General features: G+C 42.1%; 1 long non-coding RNA gene across 2 annotated transcripts in view; it reads left to right on the top strand.

Moving 5' to 3' along the window:
* The first annotated feature begins 13,990 nt into the window (after nucleotides 1–13,990).
* Nucleotides 13,991–23,655, top strand: part of LOC103058777 (uncharacterized) — a 191,636-nt gene continuing 181,971 nt past the window's right edge. For both annotated transcript variants that reach the window (XR_015795833.1, XR_015795832.1), the window contains exon 1: nucleotides 13,991–14,279. This is a non-coding gene — a long non-coding RNA (uncharacterized LOC103058777). The remainder of the gene's footprint in view (nucleotides 14,280–23,655) is intronic.

The following is a 23,655-nucleotide window of genomic DNA, read 5'->3' as shown; positions in this document are numbered from 1 at the left end:
AAAACAAGTCTGGAAACTCATCCATGAGTGGTGGGATCCAGTGAGGACTTGAGCAATAATCCAGGTTCCTGTGAGGACCTGGAACATCATCCTTTTTCAAAGTAGCCTTTATAATTGCCAGCACCTCTCTAGTAGTTCTCATCAGCCAAGGGGAAGGTGTGTGTGTGTGTGGGTGTCTGAGAGAGAGAGAGATAATACCCAAGTGCTTGGCCTCAGTCTTTCAAAAAACTGGTCTACTTCTTCAAGCTGAGCGAAATGAAACATCGAAACCAAAGAAGAGTTGCCTTAATGAACTAATCAGGATTAACTGTCAATATGGAGCCCCTTTAGAGTGGGTGCCAGCAATGTCATCAGCAAAATGCTTTGTAAATGTATCGCAGTGAGTTTCTGGGAGCTGTGTCACACAAAAATGGAGTATAACGTGACAGTCCTGTAACAGCTTAAAACTACTCATAGAAATAAGAGATTGCTAAAACAGAGAAAGGAAGAAACCACTGGCCTGGAATAAGTCTGGTTTATAATCCATGCTTCACTAGAGTCATTTGGAGTTTTTCTCTACTATAGGACTAATAATCAACTCAGGCATTTCACTGGCTGTGCTTGGCACCATACCTAAAAGCAATAAAAAATGTTTGTGTTAATTGTCCAGATTGTCTCTCCATTCCAAGGATTGGAAAGGTCTTTTTTAGGATCAACGGATTCTAGCAACCATTCTTGAAGTTTCATAAGATATTGGATTTTCTCCTTGCAGTGGGCAATTGTTGTTATTATGACTACTGTATTTTTTCTTGCTTTATTGTTATTGGTTTTGGGTGTTGTTACGTTTCCTTTGTCATTCCATTTATTTTAATTTTGTATTATTTTTAAGCCTCTTAGAACCTCTTTGGAACTGAGCAGCATATAAATTGCAGTATCAATCAATCAATCAATCAATCAGTCAAGTCCTCATTGCATTTAGCAATCCTTCTGTAACACTGATCTTTCTGCCATCCTTAGAGATGAAGTCTCCCAAGAAATCTAAACCCTGTGATTTGCCTATGTCAGGAGACACCGTTCCCCAATCTTCCCACAGATCCCTTTAATAGTCAGTATTAAACAGTAGTAAACAGCAGATTAGGGCGAGCAAGTGCAATGCTTTCAAAAGCTGTGCAGGCATTTTGCAGAATCCGTATGCAGAGAATGTCCCATGCGGTCATATTTTGAAGTGGGGAACTTTGCAATGAAGATTTGGGCCCAAATTTTTATGACAAAGTTCCCCACTTCAATATAGGACCAAATATGTCACAAGCCTATTCAACCAACCTAACGTGTATGGCTGGAACTGAATTTTCATTTGTTTGTTTATAAGCTAAACTACAAAACAATCAGGGGGGCTAAAATCTGGATGAACCCTATACGCTAATCTTTCCAAATCATCCTGATCGTGCACCATGATAAGTAAGAGGGCAGGCACTGAAGAACCACCTGCAAAGAAGACACTTGAATGAGTCATTGCCGTTCCTTTCCATTGACTTCCGGGTTGAGCATCCTCATGTCTTTATTTTTCTTTCAGGAACGAAAGAAGAAAAGGAAGGAGGAAAACCCCTTTAGAGATGTCAAGTGAGGGACTCATTAGGTTCCAGAATATTCTTCCAACTGGTGCACTGAACTCCTGTCAGCTATTAAAATAATCGGGCCCTGAATATTTTTGTGTGAGAATGCACCCAAATCTTGGCAAGGTTTCCAAAGGACTGTGCCTGTGGAAAAGGAGGAGCTGCAGAGAATGTTTGCTGGAACAAAGAAAATTAATCTGTTTGCAAAAGCTCACCTCCAGCTTCATCTGAAAGGGGAATCATTTGGACACAGAAATTGGGCCTCCTAGGCGGGGGTGGGAGTCTGACTTTTGCATTTCAACAAATGCTTCAAGGAAGCTTTTCATGCGTAACAGTAACGTTCTCTACGACCTTTCAGAAATGATTGGCGATGAGGCCGGTTGTTCCCCCACCAAACATTTCAAACTGGAGAAGATGAAATGTGAAGCAAACTCCCCGGCGTATCCTGGTGCTGGCGGTGGTGGTGGGGAGCATTTTTCCACTTGTGTCGACCCAAGAAAAACTCATAACTGGATGAAAGGGCAGATCAGTCTATTGGGTAACGGTACGGATACCACATTTGCGGGTGATTGCCTCTCCCCTTTTTTCCTCTTTTGTCACCTGGATCAAACTCAATGAATTACATTGCCTCTGTTTTCGGGTCGTTTTGGTACCCCTCAGTTGGAGCTCATTAAGCTCGGAGGGGCCATCCTTGGGGAATAACAAGTCTAGGATTTTTTTTAACTTTGATCTGAAGAAGCTGGAGAAGAAAAGGTCGGAAATTGTAGCAGACCGCAGGAGTGGTTTGATTAGCTAGCCCAAACTGATAAACTTTTCTGCGTGGTTTGGAAAGAATTGGCCATTTGGAAGAGCTCTGAGCAAAACAAAGAGAAAGCCGTCTTCTGTCGCTGTGTTGGCAGGCTGCCACTGCTTTTCTTTACAATCTTGCTTGCACAGCCAAAATGAACCTTGAACCCTAAATGCAGCAGACATGTTTTGGTGCTGGAGATAGAAGGGAAGAGGCAGGAACCAAGAAATGAAAAGGGAAACACACACACAAATGCACATACACACAACTGCTGGCAATTCAGTGTTTCTCCCTTTAATACCGCCCTTTTCTGTTGAGAAGGTTGAGTTTAACCTTCGGCTGTGTGGTGGGGGGAGCAAGTGGACGAAACTGCTGTAGTCACCCGGCGGTTGGAGAAGGACAAAGCATGCAAGCTAAGGACTAACGTAAGATAAACAGTGCAGGATGATAAAGGCCAAGCTAGCAAGTAAAGGAAGAGAAGATCCAGCAGATACAGAAAGGGGTTAAGGTTTCTGTTCTTTTGGATTGGAACTTTTGTTGGGCGTACGATAGGAGTGGCTGATGAACTAGAAAAACCGATTAGAAAAGTTGGGTGGATGGGTTCAAGGAGATGACTGGAACGCACGGGTACCCAGCAGAAGCCGTATGATGTCAAAAATGATGGGACGTTATTCCTCCCCCCATGACCATGTCCTTGAAAGAGGTAGAATTAATATCAAAGACTGATCAAGTTGCTGAGCATTTGTTTATTGACTCGCACAACTCATTAACCGTCTTCAGTTTCAGTCTTCAGCTTCCTGCAGAGGTGAGGTGGGCCAAAAGCTTTGGGCTTGGCTTTGGTGATGCTTGGATCCCTTCTCACCACTATTGCTATAAGAGAGGGCTTCCCATCCCTTGGAGGCAGGAAACCAAGGTGAGAGGAATGAAAATAAGCAGAATGTCATCTAAAAATAAACAAATGCCACTCTCCCAGAAAACACCAGAATCTCTCTTAAATCCTAGCCCTACCTGCACAGGTATCAGGGTCTCACACACTTTCCATTAATTCCTCTCCTCTTGAGTCCCCAAATTTGGAGTGTGGCCCAGATCTGTCACAGGTTGCTCACCTCTGAACAGCAGGAAGACAGTTCTCAATCACTGGCGTATATTATGAACCTAAGTTTTTTAAGTGCCTTCACACCTGACACTTCAACTATCTTTCCTGGTGCTCCCTGGCAAATAAAGTTAACTGATCTGCCAGTAGAGAGAAGATGTGGTCAACTCTGGTGCCCTGGACTTTTTGTGTTTTAGCTGTGTGTGTGTGTGTGTGTGTCTATGTTTGTACAGGAAGCCCTCACTTAACAACCATTCATTTAGTGACCATCTGAAGTTACAACGGTGCCAAAAAAAAAAGTGACTTATGACCGGTGCCTGAAGTTACAACCATCCCAGCACCCTCGTGGTCATGTGATCACAATCCGGGTGCTTGACAATTGGCTCGCACTTATGACAGTTGCAGCATGCTGGGGTCACGTGATCACCATTTGTGACCTTATTTATTTATTTATATTTCAAATTTAGATATCACCCATCTCACAAAAAGTGACCTTCCCAGGGGGATTCCAACAGGCAAAGTCAATGGGAGAAGCTGGATTTGTTTAATGACTGCTGCCAAAAAGATTGTAAAATCAAGTCTGATTAGCTTAACCACTGCCCCACTTAACCAATTTTCCGGTCCCTATTGTGGTCATTAAGCGAGGACTATCTGTACGTGCATGTTAATTGCTAGGAGCACATTTACAACAAGTTGGATGGAACTACTTACACATACATAACATTCACCCATATTTCCACAGCCCCTCCAGGCTTGCATTTCACCAAGTAAAAGTGTGTGTGTGTGTGTGTGTGTGTGTGTGTATACTTATGATTCTGGTAACAACTTTTGCGAGAGCATCCTGCAGCATTGTGGAGTGAAAAGAGTGATTTCCTGCGATAGGGAGGGATTTTTTAGTAGGAAATGCGTGGCACAGACCCAGATCAAAGGTGCTAATCAGTTTTGTGTACATTCATATTGCAGGAAGTTCCCTAGATTGTGTTTTGACAGATTAAACTGTAGGTGGAGGAGACCTTGCAGAGCACAGGTTGGGAGAGGGAGAAAGCTTTGAAAACTAGTGAGCGTGCAGACAGCACATTTTAAATTAGAGCAGTTGCTCAGATACGGTGTTTCTTTCCTAAAAGAAAAAAAAGAAAATAGGCTATTTTGGCAGTTTGAATGGACTGAGCATTTTTGCTGTTGCTGTTGTTTCCTTCCTCTATATCCATACCGCTTTCCCGGGTTAGGGTGTCTTGGTGGTGCTGAGTTCAGTTAGGATCAAAGAGGGAGAAAGTCATAAAAGAGAAGCCTGTAAAAATCACTGAAAATGGAAACATTCAGCAGACAATATATTAAGGCAGTGTTGTCCAAACTTGGCCACTTTAAGATGAGTGGACTTCAACTCCCAGAATTCCCCAGCCAGCATGGCTGGCTGGGGAATTCTGGGAGCTGAAGTCCACTCAAAGTGGCCAAGTTTGGACAACCCTGCCTTAAGGGATGGGGAGGAGCTCATTCCACACATGGTTCACCCAAGCAAGCTTTGGGTGCAGAGATGGGGCTATCAGCAGATGCCTGAAGAAGTTCATGGTTGACCTCTTTCAAATAGCTGGGGGAGGGCGTTCCAGAAAGTTGGAAGAGCTATTTGCAGATCATCCCAAGCGAATGGTCTTCAAATCATATGAATCCTCTTGCCTGCCCTAGAATGTGCTTCCATGAGAGGGTTTTATACATACCGTGTATACAAATAAATTTAAAACTTACATTTTAGAGTAGGGAAAGAGGAACAACTTCAAGTTTCAGTGCTTTACTTTATTGGGTAATTTATTTCGATCAGTTTCAGGGTCGCTGGATGAGGTGGTGCTTATGTTTGACTTTCTTCTCATCAAGGACCTTGTAAGACCACGCAATACTGTTGCTCTGGTCCCACTTTCTGGATCTTGGTTTTACATGCTCAGTTCATTTATCTGTCCAAGCAGATGTTGTCCTATGCAGGTGCAAAAAACTGCACAATCTCTTGGCTGCTTGGCTCCATTGCACACAGCAAGGTATATATTTCTGTTGAGACCTTTCCAAGATGGACAGGCCAGCAGGAGAAACATGGGGCATTTCTGAGGTACAGCCATCCAAAATAATAATAATAATAATAATAATAAAAAATAATAATATCCTGTGACGATACCTTAACACCATCAGACAACAACATCTGCCTATCCCAGGTCCTTGGGAAGGACTCGATGGGTAGATAAAAATGCCAAATCCAGTCTGAACATCTGCCTGACTGTGGAACCAACCACCATGACCATCATCATCTAAACCTGTGTGCTGCCTGACTCTCAATGACTCTGGGCAGCTCACAGTCGAACAAATACATTACAATGAAATGCATTGTGAGAAGGGCAGACAAAGTGTCAGCAGTGAAGCACCAACAGATTTGTCTTTCATAAATACTTGCAACGGTACTGACTTCTCTTGGAGATTGCAAATGACACCAGCTTGTGGAATTCTTATGGGCATTCCAAAGCATCACTCTATTTCACATCTCTTCTCCATGGGGAAAACCAACATTATTTTCCTGATCTCTGAAAACAGTTGCAGATCTCCTGTTTCCGTTGAAGAGCATCTAGGATTTTTCTGTCCTAGAGCCAAGGGCGCCAAGGGGTCATTTGCAAAGGCCATTTTCCTTTTGCGATTCCAAGCCCTATTCTGCGTCTGCAAGAACTGCTCCTCTCAAAAGCCTTTCTCCCTCTGCCCCCCCTCTGCACTTTCCTCATTTCCCTATTCGGATCTTTTTAATCAGTAGCGCCTGCATTTTCCCTGGCAATTATAGAATTTTTCTTCCAAATCTTACTTTCCTCAGCTTTGCACAGTGTGCATCATTTGCAGACAAAAGGAGTTGCCCTGTAACATTTGGTGGCGATGCATATCCGAATTCCATGACTGCTGGCCACATCAGACCTTTCTGAAAGAGATGCTTGAGTGCGTGTCCCCAAAGCATCATGTACGTCATTGTTGCCCTCTCTTTGCATCATTCCAGACAACAGAAAACTGAACCAAAACCAATCTTGGCCCACTTTTGTGTAGCTGAGCAATCAAGGTAGTTATATATAGCAAGTGGAGAATTTGCAGCCCCATGGAATTGTGAAAGTAAGCCAGTGGGTGGCAGGAAATGACAACCCTTAAAATAAGTAAAATAGAGAATAGAGTGTTATTTTGTCAGGGATCCACCAGGAGGATATCTAAGCCTGCCTTCTTTCAGAATAGTGTGTGAAAAGGTTGGACTTGAATTTGTCTTGCCTCCTGGAAAAGAGCAAAGCTTCAAAAATATAGTCCTCTGTATTTTTATTGGAGTTGCAGGCCGTCGCTTCAATTCCACGTGGCCTTCAGATTAATTTATGCAAGACATAAATTCAGACACCTGGAAAGACCTTTCCTTTTCCTCATAGGAAGAAAGAGAAAGTCGAAGGAGAATTTAAAAAAAAAGGGGGGGGGGAATACCAGAGAAAAAAATACATGTTTCCATCCACGTTCAGTTTTGATTCTATTCAGTCCTTGCTTCGATTCACCCTCTAAGCACCCCTGACAGATGACTCCTGGAGGAACGCATCCCTAAACAGAGAAAAGGTGGCCCACCCCGGTGATCATGCTTAGTTCAGCCCACAGCTTAGCCCACCTCACAGGGCTGTTGTGAGAATTAAGATGGGGCGCTTGATTCGCGGAGCAGCACCCTTGGATCTCATCCTGCCCGTTGACGTTCCTTCAAGACTGATTCAAAAAGCCCCTTTTAGGCAGCTCTTTCCAGGCACCATGAATTTCTGCTGCTGAATTTGGTTCATCTAAACCAGTGTTTCTCAACCTTGGCAACTTTACGATGTGTGGACTGCAATTCCCAGAATTCATGGCTGGCTGGGGAATTCTGGGAGTTGAAGTCCACACATCGTAAAGTTGCCAAGGTTGAGAAACACTGATCTAAAGTTACCCGGCGAAGCAGCTTGAATCAGTCCCTATGTAAAAAGGAAGCATCTTTTCACAATCCTACGTGCTCAGCAATGCTCTGTGTGTCTGAACGGTGCCAGTTGTGCGTCCTTGTGATTTTGGTATGCCTAAACTGACGCCTCGCTCTCCCTTATGCTTAGCAAAGTGATGCCGTAGCATCTGCTCCATCAGCATTTTTCTTTTCTTTTTTTGCCGGGGGGGGGGTGTTGTTCATTATTCTGGCTACCCCCTTTTCCCAAGTGCTCCCATTGGGGGTTGAAACAGCTGACCATGCCCCCTGAAAGCGGATTGGCTCGGAGAAGCCCAGTCTGGAAGATTAGGCTGGCTGGAGATTTGAAAGGCGAGCAAGCTTGAGCCAACCATCACTGCTCTGCACAAAAATGATTGACCTTTCTACTGCTAACAAAGGAAAGCGGAGCGGCCCACGCAACGTCTTAAGGGACGCGTTGGAAGGGGCATGCGAAGTCTGAGTTATCTCCGGCAGGGTCATCTAGAGAGGGCAACTTGGTTGGAAGGACAGGAGGCAGAAGACTTTGCTGGCCAGAGACCGCACACAAGGATAATGATCTCCCAAGTGGGAAGGAGGACAGCTGTTTCTCAAGCAGCATTGTTTCCCACCAAGAGATGAAGCACCAAATATCCAGATGACCCTAAATTGGGAGTGATGGTGAGGGAGAGAAGGTTCTTAGGACTCAGTGCATTTGTTGGTAAGGCTGGATCAAGTCTTCTATTCCCAAACTCAGGCCTCAGGGGGATTTTAATTTCAAGTTCATTTATGCCTGGGATTCCAAAAATCCCTCAGCTAGATCCGTACATCTGAGCAGGTGTTATGGCCTCCTGGAGGCAGGCGAAAGACCATCTTTTTCACCCCCTTTTTACTTCTATCCTATGAGATTAAACAATGAAACATATACCTCTATTAATACTTCATGTACATTTTAAAGTGCTTGAAGGAGGATGCCAAACTTTCCCCATACACCCACCCCCCATCTTGTGCCTAGGATAAAAATCAGAAATAGTTTTACAGCCTTGGATTTCTCATGATTTGGGTGGCATTTGTATTTATTTCCTTATTCTAAATGGGGCATGACCAGGTTTGTAAAAGTCAGCAGAGGAATTCATTTTTTCTGCGTCCCCATAGTGCATTGAATCATAGACAGACCAAACAGACCAAGCTACGTCTCCCACACTAATTATGGTTAAAACCCACCAAGCTTGGCATGTCATGTGAACACAGCTACTTCAGCTGACCCAATTATGGGTTGCTTCTTGTCCCTAGAGTGGACTCATGACAACTGAATTTCTCTAGTAATTCATCTTTTTCAACTTCCACAGGCACATGAAAGGAGAAAAAGGGAGAGAAAACAGTAGAGGTGGTTAGATCCTTTCCCCACAACTTTGGGGTCAGTGGTCAATCAAGCCAATACTTTCCCATTTTTTTCCACCTGGTAGAAAAGAACTATGGGACATTGTAACTTCTTAGCCTCTGTGGCTGTTGGAAGGACTTGGGAGATGGCTTCTCCCCAATTGCCTGGACCATTTGTGATTGGGAGTGCAGGTACATGAATACTCTAGTTGGAGAAGCTTGTGAACACAACTTTAGGGTATGATACCCTTTGATTTCAGTGGGTAGAGTGCACTGTTGTGCTCTAGGCAGGGAAATACCTTGGCTGGGGCATTTTAGTCCTAGTCTTGATGAAAGGTTAATTTCCATGTTGAATCTTCATTAGTAGCTAAGATGAGTGGAGAACCAGAAGGGCAATAGCTAGTCACTCTGATGCAGGAAGATGGCATCCAATTTGCTGGCAGCTGCTGATATTCCTTTGCCTGATAATTGTCAGCCAAAGAGTGTCTTGAGGTCCACGTTGTGGACTTAAGGGAAGGGGTGGGGTGAAGGCCTGGAGAATGTATGAAATGAGTCTTCTGCTCCAGCCCCAAGATGCACAGATTATGGTGGCCTATCTGCAAACCCCACCCCAACCCTGAAAACAAGAGAAGGGAAGAAAGAAAGCCAATTGTTGGGCCAATGAGAAAATGATTTGCAAGAGCTGAGAAAAGCAGGGGGAGTTGGGGGAGGTTTGGAATAGATTCAAGAATGACGGATGAGCTTGGCTAGAGGCTTCATCTGCCTGGAGGAGAAAAAAAATGGGAGGGAGAGCATTAGTTGTGGCAATGTCATTTATGCTTCTTATTTCCCTCCCCTGAATGCAAAATCAATTGTCGATGGAGAACATGATAAAACAAATGGAGGACAGGCCACTCTCTTTCTCTGTCTTTTTCTTGGCGCAAACAAAAGGCAGAGAGGTTTATATAGGAAACAATGGATAGTCTTTCCTCCTCTCCCTAACCTATGAAAGTGTCTGTCTTTTATTAGACAACTTAAAAGACAAGGGGGGGGGGAAATCTGGGTGATGGGAATGGATGAAATCTGTGACCTTGGACAGCGATAGCTGACTCCCTGGAATGGAAACAGATTCAAGTTCAGCTGTTGGTTTCTGGAGAAGGGTGGGTTCCCTGGCTGAGCTGGACCTTGGAATGAATAACACGAAGCTTATTCCTGGGCCGACGACACCTCTTCATCTTCCTGTTTTTACCTTCATCTTTTCCCTCCTTGTCCCTTGCCGTCACCCGCCCGGTTCTCCCACACCAGTCCCTCTTCCTCCTCCTCCTCCGTCTCTTTCACATACTTTAGCCCCTCTCTTTCATCTCCGAAATGACCTGAAATGACCTTTCGCTGAGCTTTAGACGTGACTCAACTGATAATAGTGAATACTTTGGGGCCCCTAAGTGTTGGGAAGTCTGAGCACGTAATGGGGGGAGTGTGTGAGTGAGAAAGAGGGGGAGAGAAGAAGTCTTTGTGAGCACATTTGTACTTATGTGAGCTTTCTAAAGTTTGGTTTTTTTTAAAATATATATGCAATGGTTCATAAACCATTGGATGTTGGATGTTTTGTGCAAGTTAGCACCCCACGATATTTTATTCTGTTTATATAAAATGTTCCTCATAGAAAATCCAGGTTTTTGGAAACAGAAAGAAATTTATGGACAACAAAAGAATGGTGGGTGGTGGGTGATGGGTGATGGGTGGTGGGTGGGAAGAGAGGTTTCAACTTGGCCTGTATAATAAGGTTCTCCTCAACCAAGCATTTTTCATGGCATAATCAGCTGGATTTGAAAAAAAAAAGGGCGAATTTAAAGAAGTCTGCCTGTCATCAAAATCTCAATAGAAGTGCCCCCTGTTGTTGTTTTTTAAAAAACCTGTGATTGTGTTAATTTATTTACTTCTTATTTTTATATTCTGCCCTCTCTCTTACAAGGTGGTACAGTATATAGGTAGCCATCCTCATTTTTATATTCACAACAACCTTGTGAGGTGAAGCAGGAAGTGAGGAATTACTACAGAAAGGAAAGGCTATATTGAATGTTTCCTTCTGCATCTTTAATTTCCTGCTCTAGTAATTCCTTTGACTTCAAGAGGGCTTTTAATTGACAGTCCCAACAATGCCAATTGCCTCCATTCTTTAAAGAAAATGTACCAAAGAGGGTGATGGGCCAGATATATGAGAATCAGGTAGGGCAGGGTGATAAAATGAGATAAACAATTTAACTTTGAAATGGGATTAAATGTGGTATAATACATATGGTTTGTCAAGATTAAGTGAGCTATTTTGCTTTCAGGATATCTTGTAGAAGCCACTGGTGTCAATTCTAATTCTTAATTCAATCTATCAAAATATCCAAGGTGGTTCTATATTAGCAAACATTGACTAAAAAAACTTTCCATATTGTCTTGTTTATCTCCTTATTTTTGGACTTATTTGAGATGTTGTTGATTATTAGTTATTCATAGTCAACTGTAACGACTCCTTCAACCTCCCATAATTTTTGTTTCTTTCTAGCATTTGCAACACACAACACACACCATACATGCTTTTCTTCTAAATCATATCAGGTCAATACAGAACATCTTGCCTCTGAAGAAAGGTTCAGGCTACCCCTGTTATTAATTACCTGGGTTTTCAGATCTTCCTTTCTAGAGGCTCCTTCTCAAGCTGACCCAAGGACACTACCATTGTTGTAGTGGGTGAAGGATAAGACACAGTTTATTGCCTTAAACTCTGAAGTAAAGTGAAGATTGTATATTCCCAAGCTTATTGAACTGATAATTGTCTGTAGGCTTCCCAGTAAATGGTAGCAAGTGACTAATGAGTTTATCTAAATGTTGGACTTCTTCTCAAGGTCCACAAATCCAAAGGAGGCCCATAGGCTTGGACTGAAATCTACCTGCCTCTTGGCAATCTAGTTTTCAATCCCACAAAGACAGAAAGGACAAGGTCTTTCTCAGCAATCTAGCACTATATGTTGGGTTGTTGAGGTGCTATGAAACCTGGTCATTCCTGTACAGAGGTAGAAAAGGAAGGCAACCTAGAATTTTCAAGAGTAGGTCTTTCTTATTGAATAGAGCAGTATTTTGACCATGTGGATTTTTCTACAACTTCAAAATAACCCATTGAAAATATGATAATCACTTGTTTTTCCAGAAGGTGAATACTTTGCATGCATCTTCACCTACATAGTACAATAGTACATTTTAAAAAATACAAATTACTCTGCCTTCATTCTGTGATAACTAAATTTCATTCCTATCTCCTTGGTGTGAGTACCTTCTTTACAAAAGCATTTATTGGTGGATATTTGTGAAGAGAACAATGCTGGATGGACCTCCTGTGTGGCATTGCAAAGTCCAATAGGAACAGAGCACCCACGTTTGCCCCCAGTAACGTTCATAATAAAATCTCGTTAGACTCTTGTTGTCACTGTTCTCAAGTTCATCTCCTTGCATGAAAGAGGAGGCATCAGAAGATGGTCTACGTAGGACCTAATTAGATGACAGTAATGGGAAAAATCTTGTCCAGAAATGCTGGACCAGTTGAAATAGCTGCCTCTGTTCCTGAGATGTTTATACACTATTTGTAAACAGTGTGCCTTGTGGTAGAAACTGATCATATGGGATATCTTTGCATCAGCCTTATATTTCTTAGTGGCTGCAAATGCGCTCTTGCACATGATTAGTCCTAGGCAGACTAAGATATTCACAAACATTGCAACTTTAGAAGGTGAGTGCCCCATTTGAACCTCTAGAAGCACTCAAGTAGACTGTAGGATGTTTCACCTGTTACAGTCTCACTTGAAGTTTGTTTTCTCCATGACACTGATTTTTACATCCAGGGCAACTTTACATGGTTTGGGGCCATACAGATCTACAAAACAGTAGATCTTTGAAATTTCATATGACTTGCATTAATTCTGGCATTTGTTTTATGGTGTGTCTCAGTTTAGGAGGCTGTTAAGAATCTGGTGGTATGAATCTTGCATCTTTATCAGCCACCGGAATGTAATTGGTGATTTTTTCCCAATATAGAGATGTAGTGTTTTGAATAGTTAACAGGGAAAAATACAGGTTTCCTGGTTTTGTTTCTTATGCAGCTGTTAACAGTGGTGGATACCCTTTCATTTCTTCCAAATAACATTGGTTGCATGAAGCCAATGTTTAGTTCATAGTTTAAACTATGGTTGGATTCACACTTACACACTCAGCCAAGACCAAACTAACATTACGATTTACAGTATGAACCTAGTCTGCAGCTTTAAATTTATCAGTTTGCCTTCCAGCTTGCTATGACCACCATCTCAATGCAAGATTCATGATGGATTTATTTTTATATGCTTTGCGCCTCTTAGTGGATTTTTAACTGGCAACATTATCTTAACTTTAATCAAGGTTTGTAGGATCGGACAACCTGGAATTGACTCCAGTACTGGTCAGGCAATCCAACAAAGTCAGGACTGAAGGACAGAGAGTGTTAGAACAACATTCAGAGAGCCATGGATTGTTCCAACCAAAGAAGGGATATTAACTTTTAAAAATTCACTGAAATAATTCATGCCACTAATTGCCATGAACTTTGTTTTGGAGCTTACCTTCACTGAGAAAGGTCCCCTGGAGTCTTGTCTCGCCTCGTCTTTTGGCATAAAACGAGGCCAAGCACACCTCATTCCTTCAACTCTTGCGATAATGTTTATTGAGAAAATAAAAACAGAGGTTCTCAATGGGTTGGCCTGCTTCAGTGTTTTTTCTTGCCCCCCCTTCCCCGCTTCCCCTCCCCAGTCTGGAATGGCCTATTCATTATTTATATTTGACAGAAAATTCTTCATATTTGACAGTTATTGTTAAAGCATATGCAAGCCATTCCTTGGAGCTCAGCAATTCTCACATTTATGTCCTCCTGGGAAAAATGTTGCAAAGCAAAGAGCAAACTTGGCCATGTGGGGAGACCAGGGAAGGGGGAATATATTATATGACTATCTACAGTATATAGCCATCCCCAAACATCCCTTTTGATGAACTGATCTGCAGGTTACAACCTGCTTTCACTGACCTATGGGGGCCTGGTTTGGCACTGCTGGCGGAGCCTCTCTCCTCGATCTGGGGATTCATCTGCACTCCCAGCTCTCGAAGAAGCAGGAGAGATGTGAGGTTTTCCCCAGCAGCCACTACTGGGAAGGGAAGCACTATTCATTGAGGGAGCTCGAGATGCAGAGTTCAGGTCCCTGCCTGGCCCCTGCTGTCTGTCAAGACGATGTTTGAACTTGCTTTGGGGCACTGGATTTACTTTGCGAAGTTGGAAAGAATATCTGAATCAGTTGTTTTCTATTCTGCAGCGCCAGGAAGAAGTTGGAAGCTCTATATAACTGTTTCTAGATCCCGATGTAGATTTTTCCTGATCAGCTACAAATACGGGAAGTGGACTGAAATGGAATGAGGATCGCCCAGGTCAGTATTAATCCTCCTTAACTGGAGGCTGCAAGTTTTAAATGGGATTATCGTTCGTATTATATTTTATTAACCATTTTGAGGGCAGAAGGCTTCCCGGCTTCCGTTTCTTACTTGATCAGAGAGGGCTTTGTTTTCTAGGCAGCTGCTTACGATGCAGGTTATGATACTGTAAAGTGAAAGAAAGGACATGTGAGAGGAAAAATCTTTCTCCGACTTTCTTTAAACAACTGCAGATGAGAGAAAGAAAGAAAGAAAGAGAGAGAGAGAGAGAGAGAGAGAGAGAGAGGGAGGGAGGGAGGGAGACATTGGCAGGGTGGAAAATTTATTTCAGTTGGAGGAGAAAAATTGTTAAGAAAAGGATCTATTGATTCCCTCCCGGCACTCTACACTTAAAACTCCTTCTTTAACCTTGATTGATCCAGTAAACTTCTGGAAAGTTGCTGAGAAACTTAATCTGAGTTGTGCCTGATGTGAATGCAGATGTTTGGAAGACTCGAGTCGAACTGCTGTTCCTTTCTTATTGCATATCGTCCTCCCAAGCAGATATTTAGAGTTAGTCATTCTTTTTCCCTATTAAATGTTCATTGTATAGCACCCAAGTAGTTTTAATCTGGATTTTAAGTTGTGAATTTCAAAGAGGCCGCAGTGATGTTTAGGGTGAGCGTGAAAGACTCTTTCTTGTGAAATTAAATAGTCTGAAAGAGACAGGTTATAAGTCGAAGTATAAACTTTATTTGTGGTCAAAGACCAGCCACCAGTTACACATTACATGTAATCAGGAAGACAATTGAAAGGAAGTGCAGAGAAAATAACATTCTTGAAGAGTTAAGCTAAACAAAATAATCCTAAAAATGAGAAAGAGAGAGGAGAAGTAGAAATAAACCTGTCATAATCTCGAACAGTAACAGTTACGGAAGAAAACTGGCAGCCCTTGAGATTTCTGAAAACAAACTGGTAAGAAGAGTGTGTTCTCCTTATCTGGCCTAGCAAGGGAGTTGGGTGAATGGAGCATTCTTGAAGCTATGCATCAGGCCTCACAGAAGGGGCAATGTAGTCATACATGTATAACCGTCTCAATGTCCTTCATCAGAAATGGACACAAATGCTTTTGCACTGGAGTGTTTTTGTATCTCCCTTGGAGGGGAGGGCATAAAATCTGGCCAAAAACAGGCTCTCCAGTGAGACAAGCACAAGATCGTAACGAAATAATTGGCGGGAGTGAAAGGTCTCCCAGGCAGGCCGCCACCAAAATAAGTAAGGAAGAGGCGTGTACTTAGATATTTCTGTTGATCTGAATCCAATAGTTGTTGCCTTAGCTCCATTTCAGCTCTCTCAAAGCCAAGCAAGATCAGATATTAAGTGTCCACAGTGTGATTGCTTCAGTTTGATGCCTTTCGTTCTTGGCTATCTTGAGGACTTTTTATGATTCTCCAGCAGCTGTGTATTTTATTTCTTGTTTTCTTTTTGCATTGTATATATTTTTATTTGTTCTTAATGTTGTGAGCCACCCAGAGTCATGTACTTGAGATGGGTGGCCATATAAATTGAATGAATGAATGAATGAATGAATGAATGAATGAATGAATGAATGAATAAATAACATGACAGAACGCTCTCCAAAAGGATTGAGGAGGCATGGATGCCCTATAACAGGGGGTAGATCACTTTAGCACGGTGTTTCTCAACTTCAGTAACTTTAAGAGGTGTGGACTTCAATTCCCAGAATGGCTAGGGAATTCTGGGAGTTGAAATTCACACCTCTTAAAGTTGCTGAGGTTCAGAAATCCTGCTTTAGCATCAAAATATTTGTAGTGGCAGGGTTGTAAGTCACTATCTCTGCAGCTAGCAAGATGCAGAATGATATCTTATGAACCAGGTCTCTTAGGTTTCCACAGTGGTGCAGATGATGAGGTGTGCTTCATGATATCATTTGCATGACGATGTCAGGATGGACACTACGTAATTTTGATGTCATTGTGGCATCTATCAGACCCCTATGGCTGGTCAGTGACAGCTCTTATTTTCCCCAAACAGCAGAAGATGGAAACTGAATGATCCCTAGATGCCATTAACCTTTTAGCAATGCACGCAGCTTGCAAGCCTCTTATTGAAAACCACCTCAATCATTTCTTAGGAATCTTTATTTGAAGCAAGGGCTTGAAGTTGTCACCTTAAACTTTCTTAGAGATACGATGGATGCATCACTATCATTTGGGACTCATCCACATGTCCCCTTAACTAGCTTAAAAGTGCCTTGCTAGCCAATCTTTAAGGACATGTCCTTATGACACAGAATTTGTCTCATCACCAGCCCATAGCTGAGGCCACCTAGCGTCCTATTTCACTGATACGATGTTAAAAGTTCTATTTTCCATCTTCTCCTGATGCAAACCTGGCAAATGGTGACAGTTAACTAGTCCCCAAACTAGTCACTTTTCTTAAGATGTAAGAGTTCTATCTTACTCCACCTCAGGAACGTTGAGAGGGAGCATGCAAGTCTTATTTCCAAGGAGAAGTGATTCTGTAAGAAATAGAATCCCCTGGCCTTCATTTCCTTTATATTCTGGATTTAATACAAGTGAGATGGGATCAACTGACCCCCTGCCTAATAAAACACAAGCATGCCAAACACATTCCTTTGGTGGTATTGTTCTATCCCTCCCAGAAGTGATTTTTCAAAGCTATGAAATGTCAGAATGCAGGAAAATGTCTTCCTTGAGCAATTGGGGTAATTGGGGTAGTTTCAACTGTTTGGGCCTTTGCTTTTTCAGCATTTAGCCCTTCAGGATAGGCCTGGTCAAAAGACAGAACCCAGGAATGCTGCTTTATTATTGTTGTGTATAATAACAGAACTCCGAAACCCTGCCCAAGTTCCTCTCTGTTCCTCTCTTATACTAATAAAATTAAGATAGGATTAATCTGAGCTTCTTTCTCATGCTTGCTTCAACCTCTGGATTATGTGACCACATCTCCACATTCTTCTTGGTTCTTTTGTTCCAAGGCCATCACAGCAAGGCCTTATAAACATTTCTCATTTCAAATAAGGATCCCCACAGAGAATGGCAGTTATTATCTTTATAGACCCTGAGCCCTGGGGTGTCAAGGTGACAGCTGTCAATCTTCGGTCAAAGCCCTGCCCCTTTTCTGCATGGGTCACATGTGCAATGCACTTGGAAAAAGGAACAGGGTTTTGATTGCACAGTCAAGCCATCTTCTTGATATTTTTAGCTCTCCCATGGATGCCTCTGCCTGTATATTTCGGCTTGGTTAATGTTGGCATCCAAACCTTCTCCGGGAAATCAAGGCTGGCATTTAAATTCAGTCCTAGAATTCTCAACTGGAGCTTGGGCAATTTATGGGATAGTAGACGCTGATGTCACATGGAGAGGTATTAGGTTGGGTTTTAATTTGGGTATTAGCTTGGCATTAATTTTAAAGAAGCTAATTTTATTAATTAAATTCAGAGGCAGTATAATGAAATCAATAGTGCTGGGTACCACATCTGGCTGAGTATATATATCCCCCCTATCAATCTCCTTCTGGAGACCAATTTAAGGTGGTTAAACCAAATCTCATTATCATTTTGGACTAATGGCCATCTCCCAGGATTAATTCCTTATCTTTGGAACAGTGAAAATAAAAATGGATTAAATCATTAGGGAAAGTAGAATCACTATTTTTAAAAAAGCCCAAATATAATGTGTTTCAACAGTTGGGCCAAGTCAAACATTAAAGTGACCAGCAATAACTTTATGTGAGATGGGCGGCTATATAAATATGATAAATAAATGCAATAAATCAATAAATAACTAGCAGAATCAGGATGTGTTAATACCGGATCTAATATATAATCCTCAAATTACCCTTGTTTTCATTTGCTTGTCTCAATAATCACTAAGGAGGGAGCATAGTTATTCAGAATCTAGACAGCAAAATCCTGTGTAGATGCTCCCTGGTGCTCTAAGTAAGTGTGTAGAGAATTGCAAACCGAGTTACTCTGCTTGTTTCATGCAATGGGCAATACAAAGGAAATGAGGATTGAGGAATGTGTAACTTATTTATACACTATAAATATTCTCCCCTGTTTATCTGATTTCGATTTTCCTCCCCTTCTTCCTAGATTGCCTCCTCTGTGTTAAATGTGAAATTGTACGTGCCAGGGGCAAGGACTGGTTAGGAAATATTATTAAATGTGTCGTGTGCTGAAGGCAGGGATGGGCTGCAGACCAACTTATGTTTTTTAAGTGCCCACGGTCTGCGTGGAGAGAAGTGATAATGCAAAGTGAGTGGAGGTAGGATTTCCAAGAGAGATTATGGGGAAGTTTGGGGGATTCTTCTTTTAAACAAAAGATATTAAACCTATTTGAAGACATACACTGTCATTTCGGACACCCATCGTAAAGCAGCAGGACATTATATTACCGAATTTCAGCAAAAAGATTGCTCCAAGAGACACAGAAAGGGAACAAGGGTTGTCTTGAGGCCTACAAATGCCCATTCCTGTCCTATAGAAAGCTAAGGCTAATTCTCTGAATGGAAATGTACAGTGATAGAAAAATAAAATGTGATAACTGGCAGGCCCAAATTAATCCACTGCTTTGCTACTGTACGTAAAAATGTTCTGCATCATTTAGTTTCAAAAATAGAGATAGAAGATGGTAAGGTCATTCTGGGGGGGGGGGGTAAAAATAATTAAGATGGTAGCTGCAACCGTGTGATAGAAGCCCCACCCCTTCTTTACATGTGGTTGCAGCCACGATCTTTACTGTTTTGACCTCTCTCCCCTCAGACACCCCTGGAAGATAAGCAGTTTTGTATTGTCCTCATCACAGAAATCTTACATGGCAAGTGTGTTTTGGAGAGTTCACCAAGGATTGGTTTCCTATAATCTTCCATATTAATCTGTGGAGTTTGTTATCATAAGAAGTTAATAGTGATGGCCAGTAAACCAGATGGCTTTAAAAAGGGATTGGATAAATTCATGGAGAACGTGTCTATCAAGGGTCTTAGTCTTGAAGACTCATTGTTATCTTGAGGTTGGGGGAAGCCTCCAAATACAGTTGCAGCAGAACAACAGGAAGGGAATGTCTCCACCTTCTGCTTTCAGAGTTGGCCACCTTGAGAAAATGCTGGAATAGGAGAGCCTTGAGTTGTCCAATGGGACAAGGATCATATTGTCTGTTAATTTCATGACTTTATTGAGAGGAAGAAGGATCTGGTTAATTTTTCAGAGGCATGTGAAATTTGCCAGGGGTGGTGGTGGAAAGTCAGGTCAAATTTGGTACTACATTATTTCATCCTGTGAAAAAGTGTGTGGCAGTCATAATCTTTTCATATCCAGAATAAGGATTGTTGGATAGATAATTGGGTGATGCACCATCTTGGTTTCAGCTCAAGGAAGAATTACAGGAAGCCCCAGAAAATCTCCCAAATTTGCTCTTGGGTTTCATGGCAAATTGCTTTGAAACTGTGATTCACACATCATGGTAAGCTGAAACAAAGAAAAGAAAATGCATGGTAGCTCAGTGCAATGTGCAAATCTAACCAATATCTCAATATTTTACATTTGGGATATGAAAAAGAAATCAAAGCATGAAAAATATTGAGGATGGTACCAATTTAAGAATTATGGGTGTTTATATCATATTAAGATACGAGAATATTTTGAATTTGACTACCTGGGCCAAGTTCATTCTCTGAGCATTGTTTCAGCAGACTTGTCCACAACCTCACCAGAACTCCATCCATAATCTTTGTTACTAAGGTTGATGGGGGCCTATTTCCTAGCCTGAAAGAATTTGCATCTCAAGGACAGAAAGAGAATGACATGGAGAATATGGGCTTCAGTTTGGCTTGGCATTTGCATTTTCACCAAATAAGGCTGAGCAAAATTTGTCTTCCAAAATTCTCCATGCCGTTTATGGAGTACAAAATGAGATGGGCCCCTGAATTTTCATGGTGCAGGTGAAGTGGCCAACTATTTATTTATTTATTTATTTATTAAATTTATATGCCACCCATTTCCCCCTAGGTTGTTTTCCATCTGGAGGTCAACCTAAACTTCAGATCAAAAAGTGGGAAGTCCCATCCCCAACATCCTAATCCCTCCACTTACAAAATCAAATTATCAGGGAATACATCTCTAGTCTAGCCTTTTCCTTGACATGCTACTTATCTTCATGGAGAGCTTTGATTTTCTTTTGGTACAAAGATGTACACAGCCACCGGAGTCTCACGCAGCCTCCTCTCCTCTGTAGTGAGAAAGTCTGCAAACAGTTTTTGCTATGCAAGATTACACCAACAGATTACATCTCTCTTTGTATCCAGCCATAAGGGCAGAATTCCTTGTGCTTCAGCTGTCTGTTGACTTCCCATCTTGTCTACTGATTCTGGACGGAAGGTTTCCTTCCCTCCATGTGACCTGAACCTCAGGCTAATTTATTTCTGTCATGGTGGTATGGCTTGGAAACTGGTGGCAGTGCAAAAGGGGAGGAAAGGCAATCACTTCAAGATGTGTAGGAAAAATTTCTAGGAAGACCAGCTAGACATTCCAGCAACTCCCTCCCATCCTCCCTTTATATGACTGTACTTGGCCAATGTTTTTCTTTGCAGCTGAAACTACACAAATGTCAACTCAAAATGAGCTTGAATTTTAAAAAAAATTTTTTTTTACAAAAAATAGCACCTCAGCTGCTACCAAAGTTTTAATTCAGGGCGGCTTGAACATGACCTATGGCTGAAAATCTGGTACATAACAGGGGAATCATAGAGTAGCCCAGTGTTGTCCAAACTTGGCCACTTTAAGATGAGTGGACTTCAACTCCCAGAATCCCCCAGCCAGCCACTGGAATTCTCCAGTGGGCAACACTGGCGTAGCCTGTAGCAGATAAAACCTAAACTGAACTGATCTGGCATTTTAACCCGATTGTGCTTTCACTGAAGCTGAATAATGCAGCAACTAAACAACAAACCCTTTCTCAACACTCCTGTACCTCTGCTTGCCTCATTAGAAGCTGTAATCCCAGTTGATCTTTACTGAATGGTGTCCTTTTTTTCAAGATGAAGAATGAAGAGGTTCCTTAGGCAATTTCTGGGGAGCTTCAGTGGCCAATGGGAAAAGGTGTATTAATTTGTGGATCAACATCCCTGTTACACTTGTCATTTCATTACATCTTCCAATCTAGGAGGCAGTAGGCAACTTCAGTGCTTAGAAAGATCAGCTTGTTGGAGGTGACTAGAGACTTCGTAACCATCATAGCTGAGCTTCTTAAAATGATTCCCAGCCCCTCAAACAGCAGGACACCTTCCTCTAGATGTCATTGTTTATTGTTTAACATTTTACTCCACTCCATTCTAAGTGGTAAACCAGAGATGTAAAACCCCAAACTTGGCTTAATGGAATACAACAAACCATAGAGGAGCATAATAGAACAAATAGCAACTGGTTTTTGACAGGGGTAATTCAGGGCATGAAGAAATGTGACTGTTCTTCATAGACAGATGTGCAACTGCTTGGGATTACACTTTCAGAAGCTCCTGTTTTCTGCAGGTTTGGTGAACTTGTTAAGAAGGTGTCTCTCCATAGGTCTTGGCAGTGTCTTTGACTGGGCTCAGAAGCTAAGTGGGGTCAATCCTGGGACTTCAGGGACCCCTAAGGCCTTAGGTTGGATTGGGAAGTCCAAAAATATTCTGGAAGAAGGCAATGCTTCCATATTGTTGCCAAAAAAAACCACACCTCCCATGAAGTCACCAGGTGTTGATCTGGCCTCAATTTCCTTTTAATTCCCCTCCAGCAAAATGTATCTGAATGATTTTCCAAATGCATTGGATGGGTTTCCTGCTGCTTTTGCTGCAAGGAAAAAACCCAGCTCATTGACTAGGTTCACACAAGTTGAGTTACAAACCACACACAGTGACTGGGTTTACTGCATTATGGATTACAGTAGGGCAATGGCAATTAGTGCAACAGCCGAAACCTGTCTATCCTCAAATATCCAGAATGGAGAATGTAAGTCGCCCAGGGCTGAATTATTGGGCTCTTGGTATGCTCTGAGGTTGCTTCTGTTCCTGCAGCATTGCATTCCCGGGATAGGTAACAACATCAGTGCGTGGGGGAGTGGAGCCAGACTGACAACCTGAATGACTGAAAATGAATGGGAAGAAACACAGTTCAGAGATTATAGTAATGGTGGTGATGAGATTCTACTTTCCCTTGAGTGTTAGAACTGCTCTGAATCCTCCATATGAAGCAGCCTTGGCCAGTCTGGATGGGATTTCTGAGAATGGTGTTTTCAACAAGTATTAAGGGTTCCAGGCGTGAGGATCCACCCTTGAGCTGTCTGAATGATGCAGTGTCTTCAGACCACAGCACAGCTGTAGTCTGCAAGATGGAAAGTTGGGGATGGGAAAGTGTTCTTGGAACGTGAGTGTCAATTATCTGAATGTTTACAATTCATGCATTGTTTTTTAATTGGCAGCATTAGGGTAGATGTTTGCCTTTGTCCTCTCGTATGGACCTCCAACTCAGCCCATGAGCTGCTAGGCTGCAAGAGCGCGCTTTTCCTGCAAAATATCTGTCATATGCTTTGCAGATGTCCCAGATGCCTGTACTGAGAAGATGTGTAAGGGGGTGGGGAATGTGTGAATTTGTAATCCTGGGCGTGGAAAAACGCAATGGTTTCCGAATAAAAATGGAGAAAAGACCAGTGTGGCTAATGAACTGCTTGTTTCTGCCACCAGCTTTTAAGTAAGTAAATAAATAAATCTACAACTGCTACGTAGAATTTAACAGCACCTGGATCTGAAAATGACCCTCCTTCCTTTATTTCCCATGGCCCATTCTCATTCTCAATTAGCATTATTTACTGTGATTTGCCAGAACTGGGACACCAGAATGAATTCCCATTCTTCCTCTGTTACTTTTGTCACGGCCTCTTGCTTCTCATTTTGTCCACCTTGGTTGTGGTTGCTCTTTGGCAACGGGGGAAAATTTTTCTGCCTGAAAATAGAATCCTTGGGTCATAACCCAGATTCAGATGGAACTAGAATCAAGGGAGCATTCCTAGCTTGACAGCTTAGGTTGGAATCAAAAATGAGAACTATATGACAAACTGTAAAGATTGCCCTTCGTACCCATCATGCACAGACCCCCATCTTCAGTCCTAGTAGAAACAGCTAAAAGTTCCATCATACATGAGATCCAAATACCAGCCTTGTGCATATTTAGGCAGAAGGAATTGTGAAAAGCATATCATCATTTACTAGCTGAACAGCACAGAACAAAAGTATATTAAAAACAAGCAGAAACTATGAACTAATTCAAAAGAAAGAAAGGCATGCAGCTGAGCTTCATGAGTTTTGACCATATCAAAGG

Source organism: Python bivittatus, unplaced genomic scaffold (genome assembly GCF_059951505.1).
Source record: "Python bivittatus isolate LINGU-HERP-01145 unplaced genomic scaffold, Pbiv_v1 ctg000320_np1212, whole genome shotgun sequence".
In the NCBI taxonomy this organism is placed as follows: Eukaryota; Metazoa; Chordata; class Lepidosauria; order Squamata; family Pythonidae; genus Python; species Python bivittatus.
This window is presented reverse-complemented; position numbering and strand designations above follow the sequence as displayed.